This window comes from Moschus berezovskii, chromosome 23, assembly GCF_049115385.1.
Source record: "Moschus berezovskii isolate FMDL1 chromosome 23, NW_MosBer_1.0, whole genome shotgun sequence".
Taxonomy (NCBI): Eukaryota; Metazoa; Chordata; class Mammalia; order Artiodactyla; family Moschidae; genus Moschus; species Moschus berezovskii.
The window spans coordinates 47079088-47095990 of NC_142482.1; the positions used below are offsets into that span (position 1 = coordinate 47079088).

Consider the following 16903-nt stretch of genomic DNA (forward strand, 5'->3'; position numbering starts at 1 on the left):
AAATAATAGTCTGGCTTGGCATCCATTCAGAATTATGGATGAAGACCTGGAAAGGCATTTCCCAAGCGAACAGCTGCATCTTTGGCAAATGAGGTGATGCAGGCAAGACTTCCGTGATGAAGATGATGACCTCCAGCAATCATTTTGGCTCCAAAGTTTAACTTTTATTTATAGGTTCCTGAATTGGTGTACCCACCGCTAGGTTTCAAACATATATTACATTTTCTCTGAATTAGATACAAGCTTCTTAAAATTGGCTATGTGCATCAAAAACTGAGCAGAGAAGAGTCAGTGGAAATTCCCCACTGCTTCTTTCCAAGGAGCAAAGAAAGGACAGAGAAAGAGGCTGGGTGTCAGAGGTGAAACAGTTGTAAGGAGCAAATTACTCAAAATACGTTGCTCACAAGTCACTGAAGGAGTAGCAGCTAATTCAAACCCAGTTCCGTTTTCAATTTCATGGTTATAGGAAGAAGATTTTTCAGTACAGTACGGTAGCCTTACAGAGGCAAAGTAATACGAAAAACGTTGCGACCGGGCTATTGAAAATCCCACTACTTTAAGCCAGTATTTATCAAATCACCCCTTCTGAAACATTATGCTGCAATTTCTAAGAGGTCCAAATACGGTGGCCTTCTCTCAAATGACAGTAAACTCTTCTGGGTCTTAAACAGCAGTCCATTTCATTGAAATGAGTATTTTTAACTTGCCAAGTTATTTTACACACCTTATGCATCATCCCTGAGAGGTAGACATGATTATTTCCATCGCACAGATGAAGTCATAGATTGAGAAGGTAAGGGTCCTCCCAATGAACACCTGACTCAATGCCCTCTTTCCTACACTGCGCTGACTCTGAAAGATGTTCAGATGTTCCCTAACTGTATTAAGGATGATGATCACCCACAGCAAAGACACATGTGAAGAGTACTTTTAGCAAGAGAAAGCTCTTCACAGGGAACCAATAAAATGCATAATGAATATGAGAGAAGAAAAGTCTTCCAGTCTGAACACTGGTTTGCTTTATTTAGAGATTGGTCATCTCTCCACCCTACTCCAAGATTTTGTTTTCCACTATTGAGAGTCATTTGATTCTCACTGACGCACAAGGAATGGGGGAAGGTTGTGTAATACTGTTTAAGGCTGACCTTACCACTCATGGAAAAACTGCCAGCCAGGCACAAAGTGATGGCTGATAATGAGTCAGGGATGGGCTCCACAGTATCAAAGACCTTTATGTTGAATCCTTAACAAAGGAGCCTGGTGTAAACAGGACTCCAGGGCTGGGAAATGACACAAGAGGACGACAGTCACTTCCTCATCAGAGGACATGGCTTTTGCCAAAATTAGCTCAAGTGTGTGTGCAATACTGCCAAACAGACATGAATTAGAGGACTCATATCAAGACATGCTATGTTCTAGGTCCAGATGTGGAAATATGTGAGGCCTGGGAAATCTTTTTTTCTACCCTCCTTAAATAGCTCAAAGCTATTTGCACTTTGCAGTGAACATCATTTTTATACCAAAAAGAGGAGAAAAAAGATAACACGGAAAGAGCGAAGAAGCGTTAATGGGAGAGCCAAAGAGAAATAACAATGGCATGTAAGATACATAATAGATCAAAAGAAGATGAGAACTCTCACCTAAGAGTCATGGCAGGAGCAGGCTCATTCTAAGCACATCATCTGTGTGTCCCACCTCAGCCTCTTTCACACACTCCCAGCCCCTCCTGTGCAGTGGCCTCATCTACAACTCAAGCTTGCATAGCTTCAGTTCTGAGCTGACCACATAATACAATCCATGTGTATTCCAGGTTTCTTTCCATTTTTAAAAAATTACAGATGGGTATATTTTTTCCTTATATTTATACATTGCACAATGGAGCCATTATCAGTAGGGAAAAAAATGAGCTGTGGACATCAAGAATACTGAATTAAATACATAACATGGGACATTTTGATCAATCAGATGGTCTTATCAGTAGAGATATTCACCCAATCTAGTCAAAAATAATCCAACAAGGTCGGGGGGAAGGGATAGTTTAGGGAGTTTGGGATGGACGTGTTCACACTGCTGTGTTTAAAATGGATAACCAACAAAGACCTACTGTGCAGCACGCCGAACTCTGCTCAATGTTATGTGGCAGCCTGGATGGGAGGGGAGTTTGGGGGAGAATGGAGACATGTCTATGTATGGCTGAGTCCCTCTGTTGTTTGCCTGAAACTCACAACACTGCTAACTGGCTATAACCCAATACAAAATAAAAAGTTCAAAAGAAAAAAAAATATTTCAATGAGTCATTTTAAACTGTACACACATTACACTGCCATTCTTCTAAAGTGATGGATAAAGAAATTTAATTTATTCAGCTTGAGCATTTTTTAATTTGTTGTCATCTGTATCAGATAATGATTGACATAAGTCTCTGGCGAAGAGGTTGTCACTGTAGGCACACAAACACATGAATTTGCTCATCTCACCCTCTTTCATCAGCGGTGTAAGTAAAGATGGGCTAGAAAAACTTTCACTTGATGGAAAGACTTTAAAATATGAACACAATAAGAAATTCCAAAGGGTTTTAAGATGTGAATTTATAACCCCCTCATGGCAAATTTAGTCTGACCTGGAAAATAAAAATTATGTAAAAGGGACAACATACACTCTTAACATCCTAAAAGAAACTGCTTAAATAGTGGCAGCAAGTTGTATGAACAGTGAGGGTACTGTGTGGCCCACCAAACTCAGATGGAAAATAGAAATTCCTCAGCAAGGAGGAGAAACCCACTTTGGTATGTACACAAATTGCATTATCCGTCAACTTGGCTGGCTAGCAAATACATTAGCAATGAAAAATATCATCGAAGAAAACCCTATAGATCTATGACCAATAGCCGAACAAATTCACCTAGATTGAATATTGAGAACAAAAAGCTTACAGTGAAAGGGAACACATAGTACACAAAAATAAACAGGAGAAACTGCCAGTGTCAACAGACACACTCTCTCCCAATCCTAATCGTACCCATCGATCTAAGATCTGGGTTATAGGTATGCAACACGTAACACACAATCACTCTCCTGAAAAGTATCTGCTGAAGCACAGGCAGCATTTCAGGGCTCTAGGTCAAGATCAAGAATATAAGCCATAAATTCACTAATGCTAAAGATGAATGAATAGCCAAAGAGATGAGATGGTCTCTATTACTGTGTATTGAAGCTCATAAGAGGTTTGCCATTGTCTTACAAAATATATTTGCTCTCTATCCTTTATATTCTGTCTCTTTCTGTCTACTGCATGGCTAAATCCACTATACATCAAATAAGAGTAGGTCATTTCTAACTCAATAATAACATAAAACCCTTCGGAACTCATTCACTCTAGACGCGGACATGACATTCAATACTGACCTTGAATTTGTAATATACTGACTCACTCGTGTGGTTCTCTGCATTTTTCCTAGATGTGAAATGATCAGCCCGAGTTTTCCATAGGCTGTTTTATTTTGCCTAGATGTACTCATAATAATGTATCACCTAGCCAGAGCTTCAGAGAAACAAAAAGAAGCCCAGCAGAGCAGCTTTGGGGTAGTTCTGAGCATGCAAAGAATCTGATCCATAAGCCATTCTCTTCTCTAACATCAGCTCTCTGCTTTTGGACAAATCTTCAGTTTCCATACCTGAACCTTAAGCATAGTAATACTGACAATTATCTCATAGTATTTTGGTAAACAGATGCAAGGGCATATCTGAAAACCATAAAATGTTACGAACACATAAATCATCAATGAGAACAATACACATGTGTACATTAAAAACAAAGAGGAAGACAGATTAGTGTGGCTGATTGGAAATTTTCTCATTATAACACTGACGAACAAAAACTAATTCTTAAAAAAAAAAAAATTTATCCTGTCATGTAACTGACCTCATCTTGTTCAAAGGCCTTCATTCTCACTTGGGAAAAAGTGAATCGAAACAAAATGTGAAAACGTGTTCATTGGGTATAACTCAGGTTCTTCAGAAAAGTTAATTAGGGGTCTGCTGCTGCTGCTAAGTCGCTTCAGTCGTGTCCAACTCTGTGCGACCCCATAGATGGCAGCCGACCAGGCTCCGCCGTCCCTGGGATTCTCCAGGCAAGAACACTGGAGTGGGTTGCCATTTCCTTCTCCAATGTGTGAAAGTGAAAAGTGAAAGTGAAGTCGCTCAGTTGTGTCCGACTAGTAGCGACCCCATGGACTGCAGCCTACCAGGCTCCTCTGTCCATGCGATTTTCTAGGCAAGAGTACTGGAGTGGCTTGCCATTATTTTTGGTCATTCTGTTTCTTCTCTCCCAACATACTGGAGTTTGTTTTTTGTGGTGGTGGGGCAGAGCATCTGCCTTGGCCAGGGGCTGCTCCATCCTGTGAGAGGAGGAGCTAATCTGCTCTGATCTCTGGGTTTTGGTCTCTACATCCACTGCATCTGTTCCTGAAGTATTTGGGGTGGTTCTCTCAGCAGAGGCATGGGACAAACACTGCCTCTGGCCATCTTCCCTGGTTGACCAGACTTGGCTCTCACTTCTCATCTCAGAGACTTGGCTGTGTCTGCTGCCCTGACCCCAGGTGCCAAGGGACACCCTAGCATAGCTGCTACAGATTCCCATGTGACACTGGGACCCCTGTAAGGCACACCGACTCCTCCTTATAAGCTGGGTTCATAATCTCAGCCCCATTGGAATATCTGAGTCAATTAAAGGAAAGGAGAGGTGACCTTTCCTCAAGAGGACACTTGCCCATGCCAAGGTGGCTTAGATATTTCTTTTTTTGTTTGTTTGTTTGTTTTAATTTTTATTGGAGGCTAATTATTTTACAATATTATATTGGTTGGTTTTGCCATACATTGACATGAATCTGCCCCGGGTGTACATGAGTTCCCCCTCCCGAACCCCCCTCCCACCTCTCTCCTCCCCTTATCCTCCCTCTGGGTCATCCCCGCATACCAGCCCCGAGCATCCTATAACATGCATCGACCCTGAACTGGCAATGGCTTAGATATTTCTAAGAGGCATTGTCCCAGGGTTCCAGAAGGGAAGGTCAACACAGCCTCACTTGCTCTCATCTCAACCTACTTTTTTTTTTTTTTTTTTGGCTCTCTGTCCATAGCCCCATCCCCCATCAAGCATCATCTTGCACCACTGGGTGGGGCTTCCCTTCCTATGTGGTTGGGTCCCACTTTTATGAGATCTAGTCTTAAGTCCTCAGGCTTTCTTCTCCATACGTAAAATGGAAGTGCGAGCAATTTTAACAAGACCTGGCTTGTACAAGAACTTCTCTGTCCATTGCACAATGACATACTTGTTCTAGAATCCAGACTCTATCTGCCCTATATGCCTAAAGCAATAACGGCCACTGATTCCAACAGTGTGGCAGCTGCAGGGCAACAAGATTGACAGAGGATTTGGAACATTTCAAAATTTTCTTCTTACTACATAAGTTAAGCAGTTTAAGATTATGGGAGATCTCAAGAGCTTCTTAAATAAAGCAAAAAATGTAACCTTGTGAAATAACAATCACACGGAATACATGTTATTAGTGCATTTCATAGACAAAGAAATGACAGCTTGGGGAAGATATACATTTTTCCCAGTGAGGCACAGCACATAAACAGCAAAGCCAAAATTTAAACTCAAGTGTTTATGTGCAGTAAAACCCCAAAGATCATTATACTACTAATACGGAAGTTCCTTGACAATGTCAGTCAATCTAAAAGGGAGTACACGGCTATGAGTTCCTACCACTTACTGAAGCAAAAGAATACTTGACTTCAGTGAAGATTACAAAAGCAAGAAATCCTGATGAGACATTAAACTTTATTCACGATTATCTTCATTCAACTAGCATTTATTGAAAGGCTCCGACATAAATACTGGGCCCGAAGTTATAAACCTTAAAGAGTTAACTGTCCCTGCTTTTAACTAAACTACAATATAGTTAGAGATGGACAAATATAATCATAATATACCTAAGCAAGTTCAGCCCTGTACAAATTTTTTAGGTACCATGAGGCTTACAGGGCAAACCCTGTAATTTTTATTTTCCTCAAATATGACACTTTCCAGTGATCTGAGGAGAGTTAGAGGGAGACTCCCTCCAGAGATATGTAGTGACCATGAGTTAGTGCTTAGGTGTCTGGTTATTTGAAGGCTTTATGAGGGCAATGCAAGATTTCCTTTGATAACTAACACCAAATGTGGTGAAGGGAAAGGTAATAAATACGGCAGAATTCTCTCTTCCAGATCCTAAAACTGGGACACTTGCCCTGAAATAGTAAGATGCTTAACTTAAAAATGGAACTTGTATTAGGCCATCACATTAAGACTATTAATTCCAATTAAAAAGAAAAAGTAAAGTTTTCCCCAAAATACTAAGTAGCCTGGAGATATCTCAGTAAAGAAAATTAAAAACCCATACCCATTTGCCTCTTGTGTGAAAGGGGAGTATTTACATACATATTTACATAAAATTATATATGCTAATAGAATGCTAATGTAAATATGAAAAAATACTCTGAAAAGGGCAAGCTGAAAAATCACCCAAAAAAACAGGCAAAGGCAGAAAACTAGATCTGCCTGAAAACAATTTCTGCTATTTTGTTTATTCATGTGTAAACGTCCAATATGCTCAATGCTTTGACATCTCTATTCAACTGGGGTTTGAATCAGCTATAAATATATGACCTTTAATTGTGTGATTGATTTGTCAAAATTTTTGCAATATGTTACATAAGGGTCTAACTTCCTACAAATACAGATATTTTCATGGTGTCCCATTTTAAGTGATAACATCCACAAGGTATGAGATCCCTTTAAAAAAAGGGACCGTGTTTGCTAATTCACTCATTTGTCAACCACTGATACCTAGAACTGCATTTTTCACCACAAAGCTTTAAGTTTATTTTGTACCTGTGTTCCCAAAAATGCTTGACAAGAGCATTCTATAAAACTGTATCTGATGAACAACAAAGACAGCATCATTCTTCTGTTTATATTCTACTGTACAATCAAACCTCTCCAGGCAAAATCTAAGCAGAAAGACAGACACCCGGTGGATTAAATGGCACCATTTCCAAGCCTTTCCTCCTGGCTTTTGCATCTGGCAAACATATGCAGAAAACCAGGCCAAATACGACTGAAAAACTTGGCCAAGTTCTTTCATGTGACCCACTGTGACAGCCAACCTAAAGTTCCCAATGTCAATTCAATTTCCAAATGAAAACTTTACTTTTTCATTAGTATGTGTTAGTATTTAGATATAGATATAAATTCATCTTGGGTTTGGAGTAAAAAAGTGATGCATTTTAAAAAAATAACACATGTACTATATTTGTATTATTGGAAGGAGTGAATATTTAGAATAAGATGGATATTGCGGAAATGGACCTGACCACACAATCTTATCCACACAGTCAAGGATTCAGAAACGTAAGGGAGAAATGTTTCCAGTGTTTCTGCCAGGCGGAACGCCTTCTAGATTGACCAGCGTAACTGGCTATCATGAGTAAATCTCTAAACTCAACTGAAACTTCAAGGTTCTAGTTGAAATGCCACAATTTCTAGAGGTCCTATGAATTTTAAGAGACAGGATTTAAGATGTTTAGCTATACGCTTTCAAGTGCTGATAGCAGACTTACATAAATGTATACTCACTCTCAATACATTTGACATTTTGAGGCAGCTACAATACTGGGAATGATGATCAAGACGTGGAAGTTTATACAGTCCTCACCCTTAAGGAGCCTAAACCTCGCACTCCCTGGAGTTTCAACCAGGTTCCTTAAGGCTCTTTTTTACAAGCCTTTTTCCATTATGTCAAGTAACACGAATGATTGAGTTACCGTATCTACTACATATTACTACATCAGAGTGACAGTTGCTTATTGCACCACTACCAAAAAAGCTGTATCCTGACACACTGCATATCAACACACATCAGTAAAGATGAAACAAATTTTTCCTGGCTAACTCATTCAAAAAAATTACATGGAAGATGTATGAGATTAATGTGTGTTTCTCTAAGTATAGATAAGTTTTTATCTGACATAAGGAATATATTGAAACTGTGCAAATTATGTATCTTTTAAGACTGTACATAAAGGATTTATACTCCCAGAAAACTTTTTCAGTACATATCTTAGACACATCAACAAACCTCTTGACACCACCTTATTTTTCTTTTCTTTTTTCTGGTCAATTTTTCTTTCTTAGGATGACAAACTTTGCCATTCTGTCTTCTTCCCCTTGTCTTGTAAACAAGTTCAAATTACTCTTATCCTTAAAAACCACTCCTGTTCCCTGGTCACTTGCTAACGCTGCACCAGTCCCTTCTATTCCAAACTCTCAGAGGAAGTGGGGGCATTTTTACCAACTCATCTTCCTCACTCTTCGTTCATTTCTGAATCCAATGGATTATGGTTTCAATTTTCACTGTTCTAGTGAAACTACTTAACTGCTAAAGTTACAGATAATTTTCTCTAAGTTGACTAGCCCAATGGACACTTTTGGGCCTTCCCAACGGCTCAGACATAATGAATCATCTGCCTGCAGTGCAGGCACGACAGGAAATGTGGGTTTGATCCCTGAGTTGGGAAGATCCCCTGGAGAAGGAAATTTCAACCCAATCCAGTATTCTTGCCTGGAAAATTCCATGGACAGAGGAGCCTGGCAGGCTAAAGTCCATGGGGTCTCAAAGAGTTGGACATGACTGAGCAGCTAAGCGTGAACATGAATGGACACTTTTAATCCCTGATCTGGTTTAACAGCCTTGTTAAATTTGGTCATGTTGATTGACTCCATCTTTTTTTTTAAAGATGCTCAATATCATTAAGGAAATACAAAGTTAAACCACAATGAGATACCACTGCACATCTAGTAGAATGGCTACTCTTAAGAAGACTGATGATATTAAGTGTTGATGAGCAACTGGCAATCTCATTCACTGCGGGGAGGAATGCAAAATGGTATAGCCGCTTTGGAAAACAGTGTGACAGTTTCTTTTAAAATTAAACAGCTGCTTACGTAGGGCCTAGCAATTACAGTTCAAGGTATTTTCCACAGAGAAATCCACACGAAGAACTGCTTGCACAAATTTATCATGCCTTGCACCCCTTTCCTAAAGCTCCATGTTCCTCTGAGCACTTTCCCCAGTTCCAGAACAGTCCACTCTGATCTGCCTCATTCCTCTCCACTCTTCGATCTGCAGTATGCAGAGCGGTAGTGGTCGTGAGGACAGCAAGGAGATCCAACCAGTCCATCCTAAAGGAAATCAACCCTGAATATTCATGGCGGGGGGGCTGATGCTGAAGCTTCAATCCTTTAGCCACTTGATGCAAAGAGCCGACTCACTGGAAAAGATCCTGATGCTGGAAAAGATTGAGGGCAGAAGGAGAAGCAGGCAACAGAGAATGAGATGGCTGGATGGCATCACCGACTCAACAGACATGAGTGTGATCAAAATCCAGGAGTTGGTGAAAGACAGGAAAGCCTGGCGTGCTGCAGTCCATGAGACTGCAAAGAGTCGGACACGACCAAGCAACTGAACAACAATAACATGAGGACTTTGGAGCCAAACTATCTTCTCTCAAACCTCAGTTTTCCTATTTATTGACTGCGACATTTGGGGGCAATTCATTCAACTCCTCTGTCCTGGTCTCCTCATCTGTAAATTGGGACTCCATATTTGTTTTTCAGGTGGTGGAGGCTCAGGTATATTCTGTTTTTCTGAGTAACTGGGTAGACACCGAGTCCCTGGGTTTTGGAAACTGGACCTTCTAAGTCCTACTCCACTACAACCTCTAAGTCTGGCCTCTAGATGTATTTCTGACCCTATCCAGGGATAGATGGTTTATTTCTATTAATACATCATCTTCTAGCTGCAGTGAGCTTTCATCAGTGTCCTAAAGACAAGAGTTTGCTGGTCTTTGCCATGCTGCTTCAGGTTTTTATTCCACAGGAGACAGAAAGACATGGTGGGACTTCCTGCCTTTCCTGCAACTGGAGCTGGTTCACTCTCCCAGGCTTACTCACCAAAACAATTTCTCTGGACGAATGACTTACCTTTTTTATGAATACCCCATGCCTGAATAGAAGAGCCTGCATGGATGCAAGTTCCCTTCATATCTGCAGTCCTCAAGAATTTTACCTTCTCTCATCATCCCACACTTGGCTTTTTGGCAATATGTTAAAAATTTTAGTTGAATTTTTACCACCAACCTTACACATCTGTCTCTGATAAGCAACAAGTGACTGCATCTCATTTCTCCTTGGAGGCATTTGTTGTTCTTTAGATTTTAGCTTAGTTCAATTTTTGAGGACCTTAGTTCTCCCATGGGTTCAAGAAAAGTTATATATTTGCCAATTTTTTTTTACCATTTTACTGTTGTAAAGGCAGGAACATTGTTCATCTTTCTATATCCTAAAGGCCAAAAGATTATTTTACAACCAAGGCCCCCAAGATTTTTAGAAAATCTTAAAGAAAATAAATATTTTCAACCAGTGATACTAGAATAAATGGCTGACTATTTGAGGTGAGGGAGATGAAACCTCAAGTTATACACAAAAATCTATCCTAGATTACCATAGATCTAAACATCAAAATTAAACTAGAAATCTTTTCTGGAAAATATATGGGAGTGTCCTTGGGATTTGGGGGAAGGCAAAAATTTCTTACAGAGTAGATGAAAATATTCACAATTAGAGAAAAATTTATAAAGCAGACTTATCACAATTAAAATGTTTGCTCTTAGAAGAATATCAATAGGAAAATAAGTAGGTAAAGCTACAGGCTTGAAGAAAATGTTTGCTGTGAGAAGAAATATCCGACAAAGGACTTTGATCTAACTGCTAAAATTCAATACTAAAAAGACAATTCACTTTAACAGACAAAATACTTGAATAGGCACTTCACAAAAGAATATATATGAATAGCCAATAAGCACGTGAAACAGTGCTCACTATCATTAGTCATTATGGAAATGCAACTGAAAACCAGTCAGGACACCACCACACACCTATTCAAATGGCTAAAATTTAAAAGACTGACAACATCAAATGTTGATGAGGATGTGAAAAAAACAAAACAGAATTCTCTCACACTGCTGCTGGGAGAGAAAAATGGTACCACCTCTTTGGAAACTGGCATGGAGATTACTTATGATGTTAAACACCTATCCTTTGGTATTTACCTGAGAGAAATGTAAACACATACATAAAAATCTGACACAAAATTGTTCCTAACAACTTTATTTATAACAGCCACAAACGAAACTAAGTGCCCATCAGCAGAAAGGATAAACAAACTGTGATATTATACAAATATATTTCATATATTCATAGGGTGAAGGTTACATGAAGGTGAAAGTAAAGGTCGCTCAATCATGTCCGACTCTTTGAGACCCCATAGACTATACAGTTCATGGAATTCTCCAGGCCAGAATACTTGAGTGGGTAGCCTATCCCTTCTTCAGCAGATTTTCCCAACTCAGGAATCAAACCAGGGTCTCCTGCATTGCAGGCAGATTCTTTACCAACTGAGCTTTGAGAGAAGCCCAAAGGTTACACGAGTGAGTGGGTAAAGTCTCTCAGTCGTGTCCAACTCTTTGTGACCCCATGGACTTTAGCCTACCACACTCCTTCGTCCATGGGATTTTCCAGGCAAGAGTACTAGAGTGGGTTGCCATTTCCTTCTCCAGAGGATTTGCCCAACCCAGGGACTGAACCCAGGTCTCCCACATTGTAGGCAGACGCATTACCCTCTGAGCTACCAGGGAAGTCTAAAGGTTCGGTTCAGTTCAGTTCAGTTCAGTCGCTCAGTCGTGTCCAACTCTTTGAAACCCCATGAATCACAGCACGCCAGGCCTCCCTGTCCATCACCAACTCCCGGAGTTCACTCAAACTCATGTCCATCAAGTCGGTGATGCCATCTAGCCATCTCATTCTCTGTCGTCCCCGTCTCCTCCAGCCCCCAATCCCTCCCAGCATCAGAGTCTTTTCCAGAGAGTCAACTCGTCGCATGAGGTGGCCAAAGTATTGCAGTTTCAGCTTTAGCATCAGTCCTTCCAATGAACACCCAGGACTGATCTCCTTTAGAATGGACTGGTTGGATTTCCTTGCAGTCCAAGGGACCCTCAAGAGTCTTCTCCAACACCACAGTTCAAAAGAATCAATTCTTCGGCAATCAGCTTTCTTCACAGTCCAACTCTCACATCCATACATGACCACGGGAAAAACCATAGCCTTGACTAGATGGACTTTTGTTGGCAAAGTAATGTCTCTGCTTTTTAATAAGCTATCTAGGTTGGTCATAACTTTCCTTCCAAGGAGTAAACGTCTTTTAATTTCATGTCTGCAATCAGCATCCACAGTGATTTTGGAGCCCAAAAAAATAAAGTCTGACACTGTTTCTCCATCTATTTCCCATGAAGTGATGGGACCAGATGCCATGATCTTTGTTTTCTGAATGTTGAGCTTCAAGCCAACCTTTTCACTCTCCTCTTTTACTTTCATCAAGAGGCTTTTTAGTTCCTCTTCACTTTCTGCCATAGGGTGGTGTCATCTGCATATCAGAGGTTATTGATATTTCTCCCAGCAATCTTGATTCCAGCTTGTGCTTCTTCCAGCCCAGCGTTCCTCATGATGTACTCTGCATAGAAGTTAAATAAGCAGGGTGACAATAGGTGCATACATTTATCAAAATTCAAACACATACAAGATCTGTGAATTTCTCAATCTGTAAATCTAAAGTATATCTTAATAAAGAAAAAAGCTTAATGTGAAAAAAAATACACCTTCACTCACACACGATTACAGACAGACTTTCTCTGACCACACTACACAAAACATTTCTCTCTCCCTCTCTTTCTGACCCTTTTACCTGCCTTAATATTTGCAACAGCATTTCTGCACTGAGATTTGACATACCAGCATTTATTTATTTATTTATTATCTACATTGTCTATTAGAACAAAAGTTTCTTGAGGGTAAGGACTATTTTTATTGTTCAGTGTTATATATTCAGTGATAATGGCTATGACCAAAAGGTAATTATTAACCAAAGTGGATGCTGGACTTCAATTTATTTTCATGGTTATTTAGACTTCTCTGCTTGCCTCTTGGGGGTTATTCAAACATCAAAAGAGATAAAGCATGATGAGCAAAGCACACTGAAATCCATAAACACCACACACTTCACAACCTAAAGGATGATCAAATAAATTACCTGTTTATGGAAGACACTCGATGTAAGATACCTTAAAGATTTCTATAGAACATCTCTTTGTGGTTGTAACCTTTCTTTTGAGGGCTGCCTCCCCAAAGCAAGAACAAATCTAGGGGAGGCACACAGGCACAGATGAGCTTCCATCTAACTGGTTAAGTCACAGGGATTGCTTGCTTTCCTCAAGTTCATGACTTTGCCTGAACTCCGTGGCTAATGGGAATTCATTATAAGATAGCTTTCTGGGATTAGAGTGTTGCAGTGGTTATCAGTAAGATAGAGAATTTCAAGCTAACCCTCTGTTGAAGCATTTACACATTTATAACTAATTAGATCCTGCCCACACCTCACCTGAAATCATGTTAGCAAGATCCAAGTTAAAGTACATTTAGAGTTAGCTGGGGTCTAATTCAGTCCTCAGGCCAACCTAGGCAGCACACAACAAGATTTTTCTATTTCAAGATTCCTTTAAAAGTAAAGAATAAATTGAGTTATTTTAAGGGAGCTCCAGATAGTGCCAAGGCTCCAAAATGAAGGTACCTTGGTCGTCTGTCAAATATATAACTTTATGGATAATTGCACACGTACAATCTCATCTCAGGACATGAACACAAGAGGTGTTTTTTTTTAAAGATAAAAGAATATCTGATGAAACACAGAATACAAGGCATATTCATTTTATAATATGGATGATTACTCAAGCTTAGGTAACTGATTGCCCAGCAATCTGTTATAGTCTAGATTTTAAAGTGCCCTATGGCGGTTAACAGTGAAAATTACTAAATTAGAAGGAATTTCTTGAATTACTGCAAATATAATTTGAGCATAACAACCCAATGTGATTGAGATCATTGTAACAATATATATGTATAAGCAACCAATGACTTCCAGAACACAAGAAAATATTGAAACATAAACAATTCATATCAATAAATCATGTAATCATGTTATAATCTACCTGCCATATGAGCAGAAATGCTGTTAACCAGCGGGGAACAATATTTCAATTTAGTTCACCATACAGGAAAGGAATGGAATAGTCTAGGCTTTTCTTTCCATTCTGGGTGATATTAGTGGTATCTCAGTGGAAAGAGTGCCAGTTTTCTATACTTATGATGGACAATTATTTAGAAATCGGTAGACACGTATTTGTTACATAAACTCTCTTATGATATCCAATTTGGGACTCAGACAAAGAGCACAGTATGATCTCTGTGAAACTCTTAAGTTTAAACAAACTAAATATTAAAAAAAAAAAAAACCCTCTCGGCTCAGCATACAATTTGAGTCATTATTGCCTTTTATTCAATGGTCACTGCCAAGGCTTACCCTCCATTAAGAGGATTTACCCAGCCTCATCTGTTTACTCCAATTTGGTTTCTATCTAAAATGAAGAGGAGTTACTCACAAAGAAATAAATTTATGTACACACTTTTTAAAAAAGGAGTGTGTGCAAACAGTTCAGAATTAAAAGAAAAAAGACTTTTCTTCTTCCCCTTGGAGAGACTAGCGATCTCATGAACTATCTTTTAAAGCTTTAGTAGAAGCATTTACTGCATTCAAAATATTACCATTAGTCCAAGTTTTAATCATGTAGAGTCGTTAGAAATTCCAGAAGATGACTGATGAGTTGTCTAATAATTTAGACTAAACATCTGGTTTAAGGATCAAGACACTGTCTATATTTCTCACTTCCTCATGTGATTTGCACAGGAAGGAGGACTTCTGGGGACTATATTTTGAAAATAGATAAATGCGTATGTGACAATAATATTTTCCTCTTTCTGCCACTTCCATCTTGAGAACAAGCTGGTTCAAGGGTCCCGAGGACCCAGCACACAATGAAAGACAAAAGACACTGTCTCTCAAGTGCTTTGTACAGATTCACTGGGTGCTCCCTACCCTTACCATTAGTCTTTAACCGTTAACTCGTCAGAATGACCAATAGTTTGGTCCAGCTCTGCATCAATTCAGACCCTTGGTCAGGATGCCAAACACAGGACTGGAGCCCACAAGCTGTGAGGACAAACTGACAATCCCTGACAGCTTCTGCCGGGGCCAGGATCTGAACCAAGATGCAGGGCAAAACTCCCATCTGCTGCCCATCTGCCATTCTGCTCCTATCAAAAAAGGTTATACCATGAACCACAGACAGATGGGCACTGCAAAGATCTATTAGGGGAAAAAGAAGAGTCTGAGATGATTAGAATAATGACCTTTGATTCAACATAGAAATCCCAGTATAATGAAAATCATGCATAATTTCAAGGTCTTTTGTCTAAAATAGATATTGTGTCTTTTGCCAATATTAAAAAAGATAAATAAAACAAGGCTTGTATTCTATTCACTAAATATATCATACACTAATAGATATCCTCGAAGCAAAGAGTAGTTAGGAATATATATAATGTATTTATATAAGTATATATGTGTAAATACATAGAATGTCTTCACTTATTTTTCTCTATGACATATCAGTGAAGTTTAACATAATGTTATTAAAGAAAACAGGAATCTTATATAGGTTTTTGGTAATGTGCATTTTCATCAAAAGCCTACTCTGTATAAACAGGAAACTGGGAATAAGTCAGCTCATGTATTAAACAAAAGACTTAAAACATAAAGGGAATAGTAAGTTCCTGAGCTAAAGCTAAGTGTGTGTTATGTTTCCATGGCAAAGATGACTTCTGAAAGGCAAATTAATACCCCAGACAAAAGGCAGTCATCCACTTCACTCAACATATAATGTGCACCTACCATGTGCCAGGCAAAGTGCTCGATGCTGGGGACAGAAGAGTAAGACACAGATGGCCTTTGTCTCCTAGGAGCTTATGGTTTGACAGAGAGAGGGACACCTAAACTGCTCCTTGTAAACTATAGTGAAACAGCACAATGGAGAAAAGATACAGAACCATGGGGTGAAATAATCATATAAATTGTTTGAAAAAATGAGAATTTCATGTATATGGTATATTTTAATTTTCACATGCATTTAATGTGTTAGTTACTCAGTTGTGTCTGACTCTCTGCGACCCCATGGACTGCAAACCACCAGGCTCCTCTGTCCATGAAATTCTTCGGGCAAGAATACTGGAGTGGGTTGCCATTTCCTTCTACAATGCATTTAATAGATTTATACAATTTAATTTTTATTTATAACTTTTCCAGAAGAATCAAATCTAAGTGACAATCTAAGTGATGAAAAAGGGAAAACAGTCTTTCAAAAAAGTTAAAATCTCTTAGTTTAACTTCTACATCTTGGGATCATTTCTTCTTTTTATCATAAATTATCTTCTAAAAGTTGACATGAGAAAGAGATTCCATAGGCAAATTGATCTATTCCAAACAATTTATAATGAATTTATATAATATGAAAAATGTAAACTGTATTTGCAAAAAGATGAGTACAAGGAAAAGCTAAGTATTTTTATTTATAATAGCCCCAAAATGAAAGGAAATGAGCAGGAGAAAAAATGAATATTCAAACCAGGGCATGTTGATAAAACAGGACTCCTCAACAATGAAAATGAATGAATTACTGATATATACAATACACATGGATCTCAAAACATAATATATGGTTCTATTTATATGAAGTTTAAGAACAGGCAACTAATATGTGCTGACAAAGGTCAATTGTGATTAACTCTGGCTGCGGG

At 39.0% G+C, this 16903-nt stretch overlaps 1 long non-coding RNA gene across 3 annotated transcripts in view; it reads right to left on the reverse strand.

Annotated features, from left to right (window-relative positions):
* The window catches only part of LOC129543237 (uncharacterized), a 398644-nt gene that overhangs the window by 22532 nt on the left and 359209 nt on the right, over positions 1-16903 (reverse strand). Inside the window, exon 6 of one of the 3 annotated variants that reach the window (XR_008683265.2) lies at positions 11337-12671. The exons of the other annotated variants lie outside the window; for them this stretch is intronic. This is a non-coding gene — a long non-coding RNA (uncharacterized LOC129543237). Of the gene's footprint in view, positions 1-11336; positions 12672-16903 lie in introns of those variants that run through there. 3 annotated transcript variants of the gene reach the window in all.